The sequence below is a fragment of the Pinus tabuliformis genome, chromosome J (assembly GCF_031772625.1).
Source record: "Pinus tabuliformis cultivar Carrire ecotype Pingquan chromosome J, CPIR1, whole genome shotgun sequence".
In the NCBI taxonomy this organism is placed as follows: Eukaryota; Viridiplantae; Streptophyta; class Pinopsida; order Pinales; family Pinaceae; genus Pinus; species Pinus tabuliformis.
The window spans coordinates 525,202,372-525,224,835 of record NC_142295.1 but is presented as its reverse complement, the minus strand read 5'-3'; positions in this window follow the sequence as shown (position 1 = coordinate 525,224,835).

Sequence of the window (22,464 nt, the reverse complement as noted above, 5' to 3'; positions counted from 1 at the left end):
TTTATTATGAAAGTAAAGAAAAACTAATTTACACAAATAGAAGAATGATCTCCTATGGAAATTATTTTTTGATGATCTGCTCGTTAATGGGTAAAGATTCTCTTTTCCCTGTTAAATCCTATAACATAAAGGTAGATGGGCCTATGATTTCTGCAATTTGGAAAGGTCCAAGCCACATTCGTTGAAACTTCATATGTTTTCCCTTTTCCTCATGAGCGTTGTCCCATTTTAAAACTAGATCCGCTATCTGAAAGTATTTTTTGGACATCATATTTGAGCGAAAAGAAGCTTTTACTAATGCTTGGTGATGAGCATGAGTTATTTTAGCCTGCTCTCTTTGCTCTTCTAGCTTAAGGATTTGTAACTGCATTAGATGTAAGGAAGAAGTTGGTGTTTCATCAATATATTGAACTAAGGCCATAGAGGGAATTGCTAGATGAGTTGGAAGAACCACTTCTTTCCCATAAACTAAATTAAAGGGAGAAGTGCCAATAGAGGCTTTCTGTGTTATTCGATCTGCCCATAAATCATATATTATGGACTTGTGCCAATTTTTATGACTCTGGTCAATGGTTCGCTTAATGGTCCTAATCAAGTTTTTGTTCATAGATTCAGCTAACCCATTCCCCTATGGGTAATAATTGGTAGAGTACTTGAGCTTAGAACCTCTTTTGAGTGAAAATTCAGTCATAGCATTGCCAGAAAAATATGATGCATGATAAAACATTAAAGCAGAGTGTAAACCAAACCCGGTGATTATGAATTGATCTATAAATACAATGATGTGTTCAGCATTAGCTGTCTTGAGAGGAACTGCTTATACCCATTTAGTAAAATCGTTTGTAGCTATAAGGATATACCTATGCTGTTTAGAAGAGTGCGGAATGATCTCACCTATTATATCCAATCCCAATTGATCAAAAGGTTGTTCAATGTTGACTGGCTGCAAAGGTAATGATGGCTTCTTTTGTCTTTCAGCAGCAGTTTGACAAACTTGACACTTTCTTACATAGCTATGCGTGTCTTTGAATAATGTGTGCTAGTAATAGCCTGCATGGAGGATTTCATGTGTAGTGGTATCACCAGCGTAATGTCCACCTGCTGGTCCATCGTGGAGTTCCTGCAAAACCTTTTCAGCTTCAGATTTCTCAAGACATATATGGAGAACAGAATCATAATTCATCCTAAAAAGTACATCTTTCACAAGCTGATATTGCTTAGCCTTCAACCTTAAATCTCTTTTCTTTGTATAATCGAGGTTTGAAGCGGCATATTCGTTCTTTAGATAGAATACGATATCAACGTATAATGAATCAACATCGTTTAGGCTTACCTCACGCATTTGTATCTCTGTAGATGGTATTGCAGAAATAAGCGACACTCTAGCCAGCATTTTGCAAAAGCCTTGACCTTTAACAATATTTGCTAGTTTAATCTCAACGTCATATTCTTGTAATGTGGTAACCCAATTGGCTCTTTTCTCACCCACATCTTTCTATACTAAAAGATTTCTTACCGCTGGAAACGGTACTATGATCTATGTATGGGTTTTAAGCAAAAAGGGTCTAAAATATTTTATCGCGTTGAAAACAACAAATTCTTGTTTCTCTATGTATGAATAGTTTAACTCAGCCCCTTGTAGATTTGAACTGAAAAAAGAAATTGGGGCTTCTGCCTTGTCTTGATTTGGTTGAGTCAGTATCGCAGCGTATGATTTATCAGATGCAAATGTATATAAAATAAAAGGATTGGAAAAATTGGGAGTTTCTAAAGATGGAGTGTTAACAATTGCTTGTTTGATCAAATTAAATGCTTCATATTCGTCTTGGCCCCATTTGAATTTTTAGTTCTTTTTAATCATTGCCTGTAAAGGAGATACGATTCTTGAAAAATCTGGAACAAATCTCTTTACAAAGTTAATATGGTTAAAGGAAAGATTGCATAGCTTTCTTGTTGTGAGGCAAAGGTATTTCAAAAATTTCCTTGATCATGTCAGGATCGATGTGGATTCTAGATTTCGACACTATGAACCCAAGGAGTTTTCCTTCACTTAATGCAAAAAAATATTTTTTTGGGTTAAGCGAAATTCCATACCTTTGACACCGTTGGAAGATCTGTTTTAAATCTCTGATATGATTGCCTCACTTCTTTGAATATATAGTTATATCATTTAGGTAGATTACTACCAATTTATTTACTAATCCTTTAAATGTGATGTCCATGGCTCTTTGGAATGTGGCATCAACATTAATCAGAACAAAAGGCATCTTTTGTTAGGCGTAAGTACCCCATTTGGTTCTGAATTTCGTTTTTAATTGATCATCGGGATGGACCAAAACTTGGTTATAGCCAGAGAAACCATCCAAGAAGGACATTAATTCTGATCCTACAATTGCCTTCAATATTTGCTCCATTGGAGGCAAAGGAAAATTATCTTTTTGGCAGGCTTTGTTCAAATTTCGAAAGTGAATGCAAATTCTAATGTCTCCGTTCTTTTTTCTAACAGGAAACATATTGGAAACCCATTGAGAATGTCGTATGGCAAAGATGATTTTGGCTTTCAATAGCTTATTAAGCTCATATTTGATCTGGTTTTCTAAATTAGAATGTATCTTTCTCAGTTTCTGCTGGACAAGTTTTTCATCATTTATCATTGGGATAGTATGTTGGATGATAGAAGTGTCATAAGTCTTAAGTTCATCGTAGTTCCAAGCAAAGACACTTTTGTATTGGTTCAAGAGACGAACATATGCTATTTTTTCTTCAGGATCCAGGCCAAGGCCTAGGTTGATATTCTGTGGCTTGGTATTAGTTCCTAGATTCACTAATTCATAGTTCAGAGTTGAACTTTGAAGCTTTGAATTGGTAGATCTTTTTGAATCGATCTTTTAAATCATATAGATCTTCTAATTTGACCACTGATATTGGCATAGCATTATTAGTGCTATCTTGTTGCAATTGTCTGTCATGTTGGTCCCCATCAATTATCTGATTAGTATAAGATCGCTCAGAGGTGAGGAAGCTTACAATATCAAGATCATCGTTGAAAATTCTCCAATTTGTAATGTTATCAGGAATTGAGGGTCTTAAGATTAATTCGATTGAAAATCTATCAGGGCTAAAGTCTTTTGAGAGAATGATCTTGGAAGCAATGTTTGCTAAGAGGTCGGCACTAGTGTTTTGGATTCTAGGAATTGATGAAATATTAAATGCTATAAAATGTTCAGTCATATTTTGTACTAAAGATTGGCAATGCTTTAAATGACCTGATAGACAATGTATAGTATTCTGTACCTCTCTGATAACAATTTCAGAATCTCCAAAGACTTGTAGATACTTGATGTTCAATCTGATTGCCTTGTATAATCCTTGGACTAAAGCCTCGTATTTTGATTATTATTAGTGCAATCGAACTTGAGTCTACAAGTTAGCATAGTTTTGCTTCCTTCTGGGCTAACTAATACACATCCTACTCTTGCTCCTTCATTAGACTTAGAACTGTCAAAAAATAACCTCCAAAATAAAGATTTATTTACAGGATTATCTATAAAACTATCCGAGAAAAATTTTCTACTTGGGATAAAACAAAATGTTCTAAGTAAGGTGAAGTGTGATAATTGAAATTTCCTTGGAAAGAATCAACAGAATAGTTGCCAATTATATTATTGTTGTATGCTGCCGGTTCATTCACTCCTTCCAATTCTGTTACTATGTATTTTTGATGTCTTTCTCGCTCAACCTTTATCTGATTTGGCTTACCATTGTAAGGGAGCCACATATGCGACCAATCAGTTGCAAAATATCCATGAAGCTTTTTTGACCAATCCCTGCTAAGAATTAAGCCATAGAATTCTGGAATGTCTGCAACTAAAATATCGATAACTTGACATACCTTTGGATTAGATGAAAACCTTAAGGTAACCTGATTTAATTCGCCGATCACTTCAACTTGCGACCGGTCCAGCTACACTATGTGCACAATAGATTTTTGAGGTTGAACGTTCAACTTTGCACAAATTGATTTGGGTAAAATATTGGATAAGGCTTCTAAATCCACTAAACAATTATGCAAATTTTTATTGAAAATTTCATAAGTAAGAAGAAATGGCGGATTATGAGATCTTGCCCTTCCTCCAATTGGAGCGATGTCATTTGGATCAACTTTGCTTATCACAGTATTTGGAGGTCTTCCCATCTCATGGGAAGCTTATGAGATTATAGCAGTGGGCAATGGTGGAACTGGTACTGCATGCAATTCTTTCAAAAGGAACTTTTGCTGATGTCTTAACTTGCTCAATTCATAAAAAGTGATGTTGGCCCTAGTCTTCTTCATGTCTTCTATGATGTTATACTCCATTTCATCTGAAACAATCAATGTTTTAGATGGAGTTGGTGAATCTGTTTGGATTGGGTTTGTTTGAGTCGCTTTAGATGTTGTTTTCTTGGCTGCGACTTTATCCTTCAGTGTTGAGCTTGCCCTCTTTGGCTTCGGAGTAGATTGAGGAGGATCGAGTTGATATCTACTTCGAGTACTAACTGGCGATGCCTCTTGATCCTCTTCATCAGGGAGGATGAAATCCCACATACCTTGTAATTCTACAACTTCATCTTCATCGGTAGGTACGTCGGTAGTAATTACCTCTTATTCTTCTTCTGATTCATCACTTGTAATAGCGTTAGGAGGCTTTGGATCAGTCGAAGGATTTCTTCTATAAGGCTTATAAGGATTTTTAGAAGAAGTCTTTGCTACTTGTTTCTTTATATCAACCATTTCGTTAGACATGGTCTTCAAAACTTTTAGAAATCCTTCTAAATCAAATGGGATTTGGGCTATTTTTTCTTTGGATATTGTTTGAAAGAAACATTTTTGGATTTACGTTCTTCAATATCGTTTTCCTTTTCTAGAGCTATGATACGTTTCTCTACTACTATTTCTTCCTTCATATTGTCAGCTAAAGTTGTTTTGTTAGCTCTATCCACGAAGATTGCTATATTTGATGGTAACGCAGAGATGTACCATTCACTTCGCACTTCTTCGCTGGGTTTAGAAGTAGTAGGAATTTTGTTCAATAGTTTATTAAAATGCATGTTAAAATCTTTGATAGGTTCCTTTGACTCAGCTCTAAGGTTAGATAGGTACTTTATTAATGTTGCAGTGGACCTGTCATCACCAATCTTAGTCAAGAATTGTTCTTGGAAGATGTCCCAACTAGTAATAGACCCGAATGGTAATGAGAAATACCATGATCCAGCTACTCCTTGCAACGTGTAAGGGAAAAGCCAAACAAAAGTGTCTTCATTAGTGACCCCATTGAGATTTATGGATAACATAAAATTATTTATGTGTTCTTCTGCTAGCATGCCTGCTTCAGGATTAAACTTAGGCAGCCATTTTTCAGGATGGGCCGATAGTTGACTCAAGGGTGCAGGCATTAAGACTTCCCCTGCGTTATTCCATGGCATTTGGGCCATCGTTGAACTGCTAACAGAGGAAAGTGCAGAAGATGATCCTTGCGGTTGGGAAGATGAGAATATTACAGTTCCTGATGTTTGAGAAGGAGACGTTGAAGTTCCAGTGGTATGATGGACGATGATTTGAAGTGGAGGAGTGGATGGTTGACTTGGCAGTGGGGAAGTTGAGATGGATGATGATGACAAAAGAGTCTCACTATCAGACCCTTTAGGTGATTTCTTGGCTCTCTTATAGGTAGAGGTAACTCAGTTGGCTCAATACCAAACTTTTCACTCTTTAATCTGGTAAGAGGATGAGCAGGATTATATTACGAAGTCACACTGCCTTGAGATTTATCAGATCTTTGAGGTGATATTGAAAATCGTTGAAGTTTATGAATCAAAGATTCAACTTCAGGAGGTTCAATAGTATATTGCTCTGAAATATCAGGGTTTGTGGCAGTGGTTGTTGTTCTTTCGACTTCTGGCTCAAGATTTAAAGATTATAAGTGTGATGGTGAAGTCGAGGGAGATGGTGAGGGCGACTTACTCTCAGAATGGTATTTAGATTTAGACTTGCTTGCCATTCATAGTTCTGGCCCTCCTTCTAGCGCCAAATATGTTGAAGCCTCGAAAATTGGGTCTACTACAAGGGGGATACCCACTCGGTCCGGACCTTGGTTAGCATCTCCTTTTCTGTTTGGTATATTGGGTCCGACTGGGGATATGGGACCAGTTTCCCAATATAGGTGTGTGTCTATTGAGAATTGATATTTCTTAACTAATGATTTCTAAGTAAAATGATTTCTTTATTCTAAATCTAATCTATCAACATGCAATTGTAATCTAATAAATAGAAATATCTGATTCTAAACTAACCCGGGATGTAATCTTTCCTTTATGCGATCTAAAACGATTTCAAATGACATTTGGTAATAAAGATCATTCAACTGCTATGAGAAAATAATTCAATAAAGATAAACCATTTCATATAAAAAGTTAGATGAAACAGTTGTGAAAAACTTATCGCATAGTAAGCTACTCATATAATAAGCATAAATAAATAGCTATTAGCGTACAAAAGTGCCAAATGATAACTCAAGCATTTAAGCATTCATATATAAATAACTGAACATGAATATCACCATAACACATAAGCATAAATAGTTAAGAGATAAAAGTACCATTTATAACTAGTTCTACCCATGAGCTCCAATAATAATGATCTATTTCTTCTTAATTGAACTTCCACTAAGAGTACAGAAGTGCAACATCAGTAGTAAATATTAAACACAGAGATCAATAAATCCTATTCCATTCATTCATCAAAACATCCTTGGAGGGTGAAAAACTGCATGTTCTGAGGACATGTTTTTGATAAATTTCTGGACCCTTCTCTAAATGCATGAGAAGGGTTTAAATACTACTAACTAATTCTAAAAATAATTTATTACAAAAATGTAGGATGCGGTTTAAATGACTATCCTCATTTCAAGTAAAATAAAGAAAAACTAAAATTAAAACTGAATCTAAAACTAAAACTACTAACTAACTATTTATGTATCTACTCCTTGAAGTCGCAAGCATTTAGCATTTTCTTGAGGAGAGTTGGGTGGCCAACTTTCAATTTTAGCTGTCCTGCGAAAACGGAATCGGTAAGAACTGGTGTTATCTTCTCGGCAGAATTAATGACACATTTGAGAGTCATACATTGGTTGTGTGGTTTTACTGTGTACGCCGAGTAAGAATCCCAATTCAACTTGGTTAACCTTTGGATTGACTCTGCCTTTTCTTGAGCCTTCTTTCTCCAAAATTTTTGTAAATGTTGCACCTTTGGTAGATATTTACGTATCACTTGGTGATATACCTGATAAATATTACTAGTTTTGAGTTCCAATTTTACTTTTTGCCTTTAGTGCTCTTTCCCTACCAATTTCTGCGCTTACAGGCGACTAAGTAATTTGAGGCTTTCCATCTCGGGGGGTTTTGCCTGGAAATGTGTGATTAGCACTAGGCGCTACTACCTCCGTTTCTAGATCCGGGCTCCCCTGATCCGATTTTCACCTCTTGCGCGTTTTGTTAGAGGATATAAAGAACGGTTTGGTAGAAAGAACAGTTTTATACATTCTTGATTCTGAGCTCTTGGTTTCTTTATACGTGATATCAGCATTATTTAGTACATATTTAACCATGTCCGTATACGGGAGAATTTTAGGTCTCGCCACTATCCTGTGCAAGAATAAACATGCTAAATCTATAATAGATGCCTTAGAAGACCCGTGTGAGCCTGCAATGTCTGTTACTTCAATTACCTTGGGATCTTCTTCCTCAAGTAAACTATACATGCCTTCCCAAGTAGTGATATCGGCGTCTTTGTTGTAGGTGGTGTCTATGTACAAGGGATTCATCTCTTTATCTTCAGTACTCGGGGCTTTACCCTTCTTTCCCATAATATCTTGAACTCTCTTCTATATACTTCTCAGTTCTTCGCTCTTGTAGTTTAAAAATGAGGTGAGAACGATGATAATAAAAGCTGACGGAAAGATTTAAATGTGGAAAACATATAAAAGATATCACCTTACGTGAACTAGCTCCTCGATAAGATCAAAACCATATTTCATTAATGATTGCCAACTAACTCATTAATTAATATAAATGTGCATATCTGGGCCTCGATTTATGGAAAAATATTTCTTGAATGAACATCCGTGCAGATCTGTGATAATGCGATTTTGCGATTTGCTTCGCAATATCACAGATCGCAGTATCGTAGAATGAAATATCGCAATATCGCAAATCCTTTACGTGCGGCAAGCATCCGTTAATGTGTTTTCTGTGAAATGCAATTCGCGAGATGTGCCATTGTATATCGGTGTTTTAAGGCACTTGAGTGTAGGTGAGGTTTAAGGCATGCGATGCGGTAAGGTTTTATCAAAGTGTGATTTTGCATCACGATTTCGCATTTTTAGAATTCCTCTTGTGAGAAGGTATTCTTTACCCTTTTTGTGATGCGACGTGCTTTAAGGAATGATTTCCTTCTAACTTATCATAAAACTTAAGTCTATTTAGGTTTTAGACGGTATTCTCCTAAGTTTATGATAGTAAGTTTTATTGAAAAAGGAAATACAGGCATTAATTGATTTTTAAATTTTTTTTGAATAAGGGTCCCCACTTATTTCGTATTAGTTATAACACTAAATAATAAGTGGGGTTGTTGCTGGCCACAACACCTCCCTCCCTCTCTCTCTCTCTCTCCCTCCCTCCCTACCTCTCTCTCTCTCTCTCTCTCTCTCTCTCTCTCTCTCTCTCTCTCTCACACACACACACACACACACAACTTCAATCCATAGGCACCTAATCATTGCCTCTTGTGTGTCTCGAGCTCTCTCTCTCTCTCTCTCTCTCTCTCTCTCTCTCATAACTTCAATCCCTAGGCACCTAATCATTTCCCTCCCTCCCTCCATCCCTCTCTCTGGCTCACTCGCTCTCTCTCTCTCTCTCTCTCTCTCATAGCTTCAATCCCTAGGCACCTAATTATTGCCCTCCCTCCCTCCCTCCCTCCCTCTCTCCCTCGCTCTCTCTCTCTCTCTCTCTCTCTCTCTCACTCACTCACACACACACACACAACTTCCATCCCTAGGCACCTAATCATTGCCTCTTGTGCCTTAGGCACACATGCTTCTCTCTTCCTCTTGTCCTAGTGCAGTACACATTTCTAGTGTAAATTCTCCCTCCTGTAACTATGTAATGTACCCAAGGAATGCATTCCCTCCTTTCCCTTACAAATACCTTACAACCAAAACTTTCCATGATCAAGAAAAGGTAGAATAAGTGATTTACAAACTAATGTTGGATTTTCATGAGTGGAAATTATTCTAGATATCATGATCATGGCAGGGTGATTCTTAAGAGAGGTTATCAATAAGATATTACAAAGAGAGTAATTGCAAAGAAGAAGAAAAATGGAGAACCATCATGAATGACATGAAGAAGTCTTGGACTGCAGTAAAGAGGTGGTAACTCATGCTAACTTGGAAGGTTCCTCTAGTTCATACATCTTCAGATACTAAACTAGGATAATCAAATGGTTAGGTCAATGAGGATTTAATATAACGTGTTAAAGAACTAATTCCAGAATTACATTGGTATGTTATTCTTTGACCAATATGCTAATGAAGATTATGTTGATCTAATTAATATTCAACTTTTTCATGAAATGCTCTTTTACTCAACTTCTTTCCATGACTAGGGCATTTTCCTTGGTTTCAGTGGATGTTCAAATAATCTCATAGATTATAACATGCATGAAAATCCACCATTATTGCAAGAAGATGTGAGTATGAAAAATTTGAATTTTGAATCGAATTCAGTTGTACTCGAGCTCTCTCCTCCTGAGTCTCCTCATATTTTCTCACCTATAGCACACTATTCATTGTATCGGGATGTGTTTTATGAGTTTGTTATACCCACATTTTCTCTAAATCCTTTATATCCTCATTATGCTAACCTTGATTGAAACCTTCTATAGGTTGGTGCGACTTCACGTTCAGATGATGAAGAGATTGAATCCATTGTTCATGATTTGCTTAAGTGTGAATCTTCTGTAGGTCAGGAGTAAGATGTTACAACTTTAAATGTTTAAAGCAGTTTTGCAATTGGTGTATCCAAACTCTATACCCATCAAGAGTCTCATATGTTAAATGTTAAATATGATCAAATCAATGGCGTCATCAACGTTTTCATTCACGCATCTAATGATAGTGGTATGCATCTACCTATAGATCTTTCTACGTCTCCCAAATTCAACAATCCACCACATGAAACTTCAGGGACTTGTTAGGTAATCAATGAAATTCAACCCTTGGTATTGGAAATGGAAGGTTCTCACCATCCTAATAATATCTTCAAAATATATTGGATCCATATCTTAAAGGATTCCTAGCATTTTCAAGTTAATCTTACTAATACTCAAGATAGACATTCCGATGAGATAAAAGATTCTTGTTTGGTTAATTCCCCTTCATGTGAATACCTTATATCAATCCAAGGGATCAAGTTCATATCTTTCACAGATCCCAAAAGCTTCACAATCTTTCACTCAAATTGTCAAGACAAATATCGCTAAGTACAAGATTTCTCCATGTTGAATCTTTCCATGAGTGATCAACTTCTTATATCTCTAGTGTATGTTATGAAATTAATCATTTTTCTGGAACAATTGATCCTCTTGAGTTAGAGTCAATGCTTGAATCTTATTTGTTGAGATAATATCAATTTTGGATCTGATTTGACTCACGCTTATGATCTTTTGTCAACTTAGTTTTATTATTCTTTGTATCCCAATTAGTTTTCAGATTTTTATATACCACCAATCAACGTTAATTCTTTCGACTTTCATACTATTGGTCTAATTTATAATCATATAGATAGTAGTTATATCTTTCACTAGAAAATAGGAACTAGTCATCTCCAAGCATCATCATGTCAATTGTTTTTTTTCATTTGATTTACCTGCACAATGTTTGGATAGTTGTCAAGAAGTTCAGGTATTTTAGCATTTGTTGGTGGTTATGTAAGGTCCCCGCGGTCTTGGAAAAGTGTTTGAGAAAGATCATCATATTTTTTCTTTGATTAATCTTCCTCATGTGATAGATCTGACTAATAAATATTTACCTTTGCAAAATTTTCGATCTCACTATTTTTATGATATGATAATTGATTGGATGGAGAAATAATATCTAACGAGTTCGGTTGTTAATAACAAGTTCCGACGCTATCTTGAATTTAACACGTATGGATGTATGTTTCAAAGATGTTTTCAAGGTATTCATGTTCATCGTCCTTGTTATTGTGGAAATCCTGTAGGTTTGTTAGAGCAAGCTTCTAAATAACACCTTTATGCTTACAGCCTTGACCTTCTTTCTTATGTATAGGTAATTTAGGTAAGAATCTTTATTTACACACATTGTTTTATATGGATTCCAATTGTTCATATCTTTCAGTTTACTCATCAGGAGCAACTTCAATAGTTACACTAGAAATTTCACTTCACTCAGCCCTCATGTTCTAGCCAGTTATGTTAGGTTTAGGTTCAGGTGAATCTTAGTTTCCTTTTGTGTCACATCATCCTATCATCTTGCCTTTTATTATAGTCTTCACATTTGTTTTTTTTCTTGTTTTTTCTTTCTCGTTGTGTCATGTCTCTTCTTTCGTGTTTGGCTTAATAAAACCATGAATGAAAACTTCTCTTGTCTGGCTCAAAGAAAAATGCGGAAAATATTTGAAAGGGAAATTGTGATGATGAACAATGCTTGGCTAGTTTGTGATCCCCTTGGTTTTTTGGGTTTACCTATCATTAAATTCAATGATGTCTAAATGAAAAATAAAATCCATTCTAAATGGAAAGGATTTGACCAAACTACAAAGCTCCTACCTATTTTAGGATCTTTATTTTTCACTTAGTCTTGTAATTAACTGGTGTTTTGTCTTGTCGACTCAAGCAAATAGAGAGGGGAAAGGAGGAAAACTTAAAAGATCATATCCATTTCAAATATCATTCAAATCCCTTAAAAACAAAAAACCTCTCTTATTTATCAAATAAGTTGGGATCCCTCTTCCACCCCATGAAATAAAGTCTAAAAAATGCTAAAGAAAATTGAAAATAAATCGATGGTGGAGAAGAGAAAGTCTTCTTGCGAAGGGAGATGAAACAAGCAACTTTGTCGAGGACCTAAACAAATCTGCTGGCAATGAAGCAATGCTTGTGATTCCTTGAGGTGACTCGGCTGGGGTACTGAAGAGGCTTGTTATTAGTAGAGAAACCTTAGGGAATGTTCTTAAATTTTAAGATCAAAATATCGATATATTCATTATCCTTTTCCCCAATCGAAATAGTTGAGGTATGACTAGTCTTGTAAATGAGATTTAAGCTCAGAAAGGAAATGGATAGACAATATATTTAACCTGGACAAGTGGCAAAGACATGGTTCTCCACATACAAAGTCAATACTTCCTAAAATACTAAGACTTTGTGCTCAAAGGTAGGCATAAGTAGAGAATCTAGAGTTCTTCCAATGCGTAGCCAAGTGTTTTCACTGTGACAAATAGCATTCAAATTTTTTCCTACATCCTATATTTTGGAGCCTTCTTGTGATATTATAATTTTTCATCTCATGTTGTTCATGGTCCCTTTGTGACTAGTTTATTTTTTTTTCTGAATGTTTAATCATTCTTTCGAGATTCTAATAGTTGAAACCACTTTCTTACACATGCTCAACTTTCCATGCATTCGCAACTGAACCTATTTCTTACAAGATCATTAGTTAATGTTCACCTCTATAGACAAGCATTGTGTAGTCCTTGAGGACAAGGATTTTTCATCCTCTAGAAATGGAGCATGCATAGTCACTAGTAAGAGAAATTATGTAGTCTTTGGTAACAAGCATTCCACAACTCATAGACCTTATGCAGTACAGGATGAAAAGGATTGTGCATATGATAGTGATTGCGCAACCATCCATATAGCAAGTTCACAAAATTACTTGACAATCTCTCTCACTATTACTGGAAATTGTATCATGATTCTAGTAAGTCCTCTCAATTCTCTCTTTTGCGCACCTTTTTCTTTCGCAAGTGCCTTTTTCACTTTCCTAACTGTCATTTTTTCTTTATTTTTCTCTCATAATTGTCTATTTTTATTTATCTTCACTTTAGAATGTGTCACTTTCACTTTCTTTAGCATTTTCAAGTGTCATTTTCACTTTTTCTTCCTGTTGCAAGCATCACTTTTGATGGTTTTCACTCCTACATGTGCCACACTTTGATGCACCACTAGAGGAAACTATAGTGTAGTTTTCTACATTAGTTGAACATTTATTTCATAAGGATATGTGCTAGATATTCTCCCATGACTTAACACACTTTCTAGCTACAAGAGACACTTATGTCTTAACTTGTATTCTAAGTGTCACAAAGCAACATTTCAACTACCGCACTTAGAAATAAGTGTCACTTTGTTGTCATTTCAAGTTATTCTTATGGATTTTGAGTATGTTGTATTCTACTGGCTTGTGTCTGATGGTACACACATGTGTGATTCAATTCTGGAACTTTTTTATATCACATTTTCTCCCTTTCTCCATTGATCCAACACTTAGTTTTGGAGTTCATCCCTGTCCCCACATATTTCACAACTCACAAGCATACTTACTTTTCTAGGAAAGTGATGGGTACTTTGCATACTCCTAAGCCTCAATTTACAAAATCCTTACCTCTTAAACCTATGCACTCTTTTAATATTAAGGACAAACTCCTCCACCTGGACATTGAGTAACCTTGAAGTTTGGACCATCACTTTGGTTTCTCAACCCTGTCAACTATGCAGTTCATGATATCTCTTGCCCTTGATTATGTACTTTGCAACTACAGTGGATAGTGGGGTCCTCTCTATGTCACTTTAGTGCCCAACTGTGCAGTCCCTTAGCTTTCGACTTCAACCATTATGCATTACGTGATTACAATGTGCAACCTTGTATCCCTGTCTCCCTAACTTAGACAATTATACAATCCCATTCTTCTGCCTTGCCTCAATAACACACTGTAGAGTTTTAGTGAATAGTGGAGGCTCCTCTGAGTCACTTCTATAGATAACTTCACAGTACCTTGAGCTTCCCCTCCTCCACTACACATTTCAAAGTTATAGTAAGAAAGCTTCCAACCCTTATCTGCTAGACCTGCCCACTGTATAAAAGACTTGTTGTAACCCCCCTTTACTACACGTTGTGCATTTATTGTTAGTAGTGAGGCCTTTATAACAAATAACTATGAAATCCCTTATCTCTCTCTCTCTCTTGGTTGTCTTCAATCCTTGGGTTCCTAATTACTCGCTCTTGTGACTTACACACACATACTTATTTATTCCTCTTGTCCTAGTGTAACGTGCATTTCTATTGCTTAGTATCCCTCCTGTAATTGTGAAATGTACCCAAGGAAGCCTCTCCCTCTTAGCCCTTACACAGACCCACCATAGTTAGCAATTTACATGAGAAAGAAAGTGTAGAATAGGTGATTTCCAAATTGAACTTGGCTTGTCATGATTGAGCATCATTTGCAGGTGTCATCCTCATGGCAGGGTGATGCTTATGAGAGGTTATCAAGAATATATTACAAAGAGATCACTTGAAAATAATGAGAAATAAGGAGAACCATCATGAAGGACATGAAAGAGTCTTGGACCAAGACAAAGAGGTGGAAAATCATGCTGACTTGGAAGGTTATGACTCTCATATAAACCTTTTGGATGGCGAAGATAAAGAAAAAAAAAAGATCTGTCATGGACAAGCCAAAGTCAACACAGCAAGAACAAGAACTTTGCATTGATGAAATGAATTCTTATCTCACCGTCACCAAGTCATGGCTTCTCAAACTGTCATTACAAGGTCATATGTGTTAGTATATTTTTCCACATCATATGTGGATTTTAATTATGTAATTTCTAAAATTGAGAAAATGTAGAATGTGTGGAAGCCCAAGGGTCCCACATGGAATGTGAAAAGTCACTAGAAAGTTCTAAAGTTATGTAGAAGCTCAAAGGTTACATAGGAATTTGAAAATCCATAGTAGGAGCTAAATAGTCATGAAGGAGGTCAAGAGTCACATGGGAGGTGGAAAGTTAGCTCATTCATTATAAATACACCCTCATAGCTCAAGAGAATGGAATTTGTATTATTTACCCTTGTTTCTCTAGTTTGACATAGGAGAGAAGATTTTTCTGTGGAGGAGAAAGTGGTGACCTAATGTTTCACTATTGGAGCTAGTGTGGCAGCATTATAATCATGTATCTTGGCACTTTCACTTAATATATGAAGCTCTAATATCCCACACAATTTCATGCATATGTTGTGAATGATTGTGATCCTATTATTTAGGTTTATGAAGTCTAATTTTATGTTAACACATACAAATGAAAATAAACTATTTCATTGGCTTTGGTATGCATCTTGTTCAATGTGCAATGTTACTTGCCCTTATGATCATTGTTATCTTGTTAAATACTTTTCGGGTTAATCCATGATTCTTTCATGCACTTGTTTGTATATTTTAGGATAATACCATTACTTTTATTCTAGAAGTGCACTCTCTCTTTTCCCTTCTCTAAAAGTACCTTATATACATTGCAATTATATGCCTCACATTGTCAACTTACTTTCTTGTTGCAAAGATTATTTGTATATATTTTATGTTGATAATTGTAGCCAAGGAAAATTTCTAAGGATAATGAAAACCAACCTTATTTCCTATTTAGGGATCCTACTCCAAATAGTGTGAGGTCTAGTTGGGGCTTCATACGGACGAGACCCCCTTATTTGATAGATTTCTAGCATCATCGGAAAGAGTAGAGCAAAATTTACCCACAACAGTACCACATTTAGAATGTATTCTGCTCAATCAAAATCCAAAGACCACCTATTTAAATACATACATTTATTTCTGAAGAAATAGGGAACATTCCTTAAAATGATTTCTTTTTCCTCCTTGAACTTGAAGAGGAAGAAAAACTAGCCATTTCCCATGACATAGAGCCCCATACCTCCTTTCATTTTTATTTAGTAATTCTTCTTAGTCCAATATTCCATGGATTTGGGCAAAGGCCACATCCCAAAAAATTTCCAACTGAGGCATAATCTGAAAAGTATAGCATTGAGTAGCATAAGACCGAGGGAAACACCACTAATAGGATTTCTTTAGCTCTCTTGAGGAAACTGGAAGGATTGTCCTGGAATTGTTTCTTCACCAATAAGGAAGAAATCAATGCTTGGAAGGAAGTTGCAACATTGAGCGGAGGGGGAGGAGCCCCATTCGGGATAGCCATGTTGAGAGATCAGTGAATAGATAGGGTTTCAGAGGATGTAGAGAGTGAGAGTGAGTCATAATTAAAATTTGATTATGTCTTTATTAATTAACTTTATTAACTTTTTATATGTTTTTTAATTATATTCTTTATATTTTAAATATATTTCACATATTTATAAATTAAACTATTCTTATTTATAATTATATGTTTATTAGTTAATTTTATTAAGTTTTTATACATTTGTTAATCATATGTAGTGAAATATTATGAATATGAATTACTGTTATTTAAATTTATTTTAAGGTGACATGCAGATTGGAGACACTCAAATTGTAAAGTATTTACTGCTCAAACTTGTAATTCCAATAAAATTTGTGGGTTTATGAAAAAAATAAACTGAAAGATAAACCTAACTCCAAAACATTTAACAAATAAAGTATGGCTGGATTTATTTATCGAAGGTTTTTGACGAAGTAGTCGAATCTAAGCTCATGATCAGTCCTGGAGATTTACATCGACAGTATCCATCGATACATTAGGTTTTAGTGGGGTCTTATTCAGCTATGGGGGTAACCTTGATGGTGATAGGGCTGATCCAACATGGAGGGAAAGAGTTTAGCAGTGTAGCTAGATGGGTATTGATATCCATTTTTTTCTCTTTAGAGACAAAGGTTATGTGCTAGCCCTTATATTATTTTGACAAAATCTATCATTGTTCTTTGCTTTGTGTTTAGATTTCAAGAGATATGGGGATGTATGTTTATATTCACATTTATATTTGTCTCTATAAGCTTATCAGAGTGTGTATAATGTTGGTGGAGCTCAAACAGTATGGGATCTGAAGACTTTCACCTCAAAACCGATGAGATCTACACCAGATTTGGGGACGAGTAGAGAAAAAATACAAAATTTCATATTTTTATTAAGAGTCTTAGAGTGAAGACTTTTTTTCATTGGATTCATGGTTCAATCAAGTTATAAATATGAAGCATATGATTAAAAATTGTATGGGTATAACAATTTTTTCTCCAGTTTTGTAATACGTTGGAAAGGTACTCCAATACAACAACCGGTTGGAATTTTATTGTGTTTAAAATGATTCAAAAATAATTTTAAATATGAGGATGCATGGAGGTTCCAGAAACCAAAATCAAATTGGAGCCATGTCATCTAAGGATTCACTCAAAAGAAAGGCTGCCACATAAGTAGATCAATCTCAAAATATGTGAGACCCTTACATTGTAGAGCAGATGGGCAAGGTCCCAAAAATGGACATCAAAACTCCTATGGTTAATTTTTTTCATGATGATCAGTAACATGTAGATTTAATGGATTCTAGATAAAACCAAAAAAATTGTTCAAGTGTATATATTCTTCATGGACAACAAAGTGTCATAGCTACTTATGCTCTAAAAGGTTTTTCATAGAGAAATTTGAGATCAAGCAAGATATTGAAAAAGTTGTGAAAGATGGACCATGTTTTTGGCATAGGGTTGGGATCTTTGTTACCCCAAGGTTTCTTGGGTTTTATGCAAAACACATGGTGATAAGGACGATGTTGGTTTTGGTAAGCTTCCCAAACCTTCCCTCCTTTTTTTCACCATCAGCTTATGCAAGTCATCGGTAACATTCTGGGAAAATTTAAAAAGGTGGATCTAGAAGGAACCTCAAAAGGTTTGTTTACATTTTCCAAGATCTGTGTAGAGATCAATATAAATAATGGTCTTCTATATATTATCCTTCTAGAACATGAGATTCTAGTGGATATAAGTGTCAGACTATGAGAATATGATATTTTGATGTCGAAACTATTTTCAAAAAGGTCCTTAACAAAATTCCCATCCACAGTCAAGGAAGGCATCGAAAAATAAGAGGAGGAAAGTCCCTAAGAAAAGCAAATGGCATTTTCCCGAAAGCTCAAAATATGAGAAATAATAAAACAAAGAAATTTCACCAAGTTTCAAACCACATGGTCATTTAGACGACAAATTAAATGTTGAAGAATGGAACAAATGTATATGAGTGGTCACAACTCAAAAGGATATAGAATCAAATGAAATCATGGTTCCAAAGGAGCAGAAAGTGGAGATACCTATGGAAAGGAACTAAGGTGGCGTAAAGGGATATCATGTACCTGAGAGTTCAAACTTAGACAAAGATATCCTCCCATACAAAAACAATTACTAACCAACAATAATAACTACTCTACCAAATCATGGATTGTGGTGGAAGGTGGAGAAAAAGAAAGGGAAAAAAGGGAAAATTAACAATTTGTATCTGACTTAAACATGTAAACTCTTTGCATTTTTTTCTTTTGTGTAATCAGATGCAAGGATGATATGAGGAAATACTTTCAAGCAACTTCGTAATGTAATTTTGTTTCTTCATTTTCAAGTTGAATAAAATTACATTTTTTTCTTCGGAAAAAAATACATATATAATATGATATTTTTTTCTCGGAAAATTGTTAATTTTATTAATAAAAAATAATATTATAATATAACATATTGAATGCGACTCTCTTCTTCTTCTTCTTTTGATTTAACACTTGAATTTCAACATGGAAGAAATTATACATTTAAATATAATTTCAAGTACAAAAATATAAAATGATTTTCTAATACTTTAATTCTTAGAATGTGAATCTTTTAAAGTATGTTAACAAATACTCAATTGAGGTGACTTATGAATGAAAATTTGTGAACTTTGGTTTATATAATTCGTGAGTATTATTAGTCCTTACCTTCTACAGGACTATATCGATCGCTCAATCGTTGATTGTCAATTAGTTCATATTTTGACTGATTTTTTTTGGCCTATATAAATTTAACCAAATTTTTATGTTTTCAATTTCATCCAATTCATTTTTTTATCAAAATGTTTGGGAGATAAAATATTCCACCTATTATTACAAACTTCAAGTGCCCCCATGTAGCAAGGTTGTGACAACTTTATTTGATCCATAGTAGGGTTGTGGAAAGGTTTTCTAATATCCAAAGTTTCTCATATCCAAATTTTTATCGTGGAAGGGTTTTTTATATCTAGTATTTTTTTAAGAATAGGAAGCAATTTCTTTATATCCAAAGTTATTGCCACATAGTTATTGCCACATGGTCATCTGCATGGCTATCTGCAAGGATATTTCCATGCATGTAGCTCTGGTATCGAACAATGGATGACATTAATTCTATATTTATTTAAGAACCTTGACGTGTAACTGATGATGAGGAGAAAAAGAGGAGTAGTTAAGTGTCGAGTTACTTTTCCTTGCAACTCAAATCAATTCAGAATAGAAAGAAAGAAAGTATCCCTATGTTGATGAATAGTTTGGAAGAGATTTCGGGAAGAGGTTTTGTGCATTAAATCATTAGAACAACATTGTACACTGCATCATTAGCACTACGACATGGAATTTAAGAATTTTTTAGGCAACTCTTTCTCTGGTACACTTTCTGCAACCTTGAGTGATATATATTACATGTATCCTACACAATCAGTAAAATAAATATCTCAAGTACGCTTTCCGGTAATATTTCTACAACCTTGAGTGATATATAATGAATATGACAATATAAATAGAAAATATATCTAGGAAGTGTAATAGATTCCAAGTTACAGGCCAAGTTATAAATTGTTGTTTTTGTTGGATTTTTTGTTACATGTATATTGTAGTAAAAATATAGTAGGAAAATTTTGTGTGCCTTGAAGAGATTATTGATCTGGCCTTGAGTTGTATTTGCAACACTTTCAAGTTTCAATACTTGTAGTTCTTGAATCGATCACCATCTTCCCACCAATGAACCTTATGCGCTCTGGTATGCTATGTAGTTATTTAGACTTAAAACCTGGGGTTGAAAATGTTTCTGAATTTTTATTTTCCTCCTTTCAGAGTCATCCATCCTACCACATCCACACAAATCCCTTGTAGCACTCACCAAAGCTTGAACAAACATAATTAAGCCTGCATAAAGGGATATATATCATAGTGATTATACTTTCTTAGGATCAGAGCTCCCAAGTGATCTTACAGTAATAAATAATATGATGAGAAAATACATAATCATGATTATTCTATGGCACTCTCAAATCTAAGTGGTTAACAAGATTATTGTGTTGTAACTATTCATATCAAAATCTTGGTTAAACTATGTATGAATTAGGTGATTGATAATTTATAACCACATCATAAACCATAGGTAGGTAGTCCACTCTCGAGACGAAGAACTTAAGGTTTCTTGTTGCTTGCTTTTATTACTTGATAGAACGTGTGCCTAAACGAGACAACCTGAGAAGCCCAACCATCACACCCATTGTGACCAACATCGTACAAAGGTTGTTTCAACGTTTTTGTTTACATGATATTTTTAACCACAAGTTTTACCAATTGTTTGGTTTTTATGTTTTTAAAAGTTAAATAGATTTACCTAACATTGAATTTATGATATTTTTTACCAGAAGTTTTACCAATGGTTTGATTTTTAAAAAGTTAAATAGATTTAACTAGCAGTTAATTTACATATTTAACTAAGATTTATTGATTTGTTGCTTGTACTATTATTTATAAATGAAGAAATTTCTTCTAGAAATTAAAATGCACAAAATCATAGTATACATCCAACATAATATAAATCAAGTAACAATATTGTCTATTTCAAAACAAAAGTTCTAACAATCTTATAAAAGTTAAATAAATCTAGGAAAGTCCCTCAATATGACTTAATTCATTCTTTCATTACCTTGCATTTTTTACACTGCTCGATTCCATCTTCAGCGAGGAAAAGTTTATGCATCTTAGAAACTGTAACATCCCTAGTGAAAATTCCATGTAATAAAAGTTGAAAACAATAACCACACATGAATGGGACACATATTAGAAGCTCAATGTTGGGCAAGACATCCTAGGGTGTGTTCATTTGGTCGTTTATGGTTGAGGAAATTGGAAAAGGCTAAGGCTAAGGCTTTGGAAAGACAAAATGGATTTTTTGGCACATTTATTTATGAAAATAATGAAAATTAGGAGAAAAGGCAGGTGAAAGGTCACAGGTTGCATGTGAGGAGGAAAAATGAAGGAAAATAATGGAAAATGAAGAAAATAGGGGCCTCATTCATAAAAAGGCTTATGAGGATCAGTTGGTAACCTTTCTTCAGATTAACCTCTTCTTAGTTTAGCTTTGGAGCTCTTTCATTATTCTCTCCCTCTATCATACTCTTGGACACATAGAGTTTTCTTGGAGCACTTTGGCATTGGCACAAAAAAGGAAAATAAGGCAAGAGGAAGAAAAGAGCAATCAGGAAAAGGTAGGATCAAGAAGCTACATCAGGCTCCATTACAGGTATCGACTTGCATGTGTACTTTCCTTGCTATATTTAGCATGCATAGGATTGCATGTGTTTCTTTTCTACCATGGTGTTGACAGTGCTAGACCTGCTAATATTCAAGGGATCACCTTAGTATGAGGTCCCAACTAGATCTCACACCATTTGGTTTAGGATTCCCATCTGGTATGATGTCACGGTTGCCATTATATTAAATATATGCCTTAGCTCTTACTTGTCATCACATGAGAGTGGTATACTTAGTCTTCAAACAACGAGGTCTTTGTGCCTGGTGAGTGCTTAGTGTAACTGTCTAAGTTGTTTCACTACAGGGTGAGAGTGAGTCTCAAGTTGAAAGGGAATAGTCCCAACTCTGATAGAGACACACAACACAACAAGATCTGTGCAGCTTCCGATGGAGTAGTCCACAAGGATGCATAATTCACAAACACAACGTGAACAGATAACTTGTACAATACCCAGTGGAGTAGTCCACTCGAGTGCGATAGTCATTATAACAATTTTACAAAAATTAATCTTTCTAGTGTCTGGTGGAATAGTCCACATGGGCGAGACAACATTAACAACTGATACAACACACTTACAACAACATATGCACTAAAAAAACTGAAATAGTTCAACTATATTAGTACAAGTAAAAACATATGTATTACAATTGTCCAAAGAATAATCTTACAAACGAATACAATACATGTGTGAAAACATGTTGGCCTATTAACAGACTTCTGAATTAAGCAAAATTTCCAAGAAAAATCCATACACCATACATCACTAACCTCGATGGCAGGGCGTTGGAACCATTTCTCGCTCCTCAAGGAAAAGAT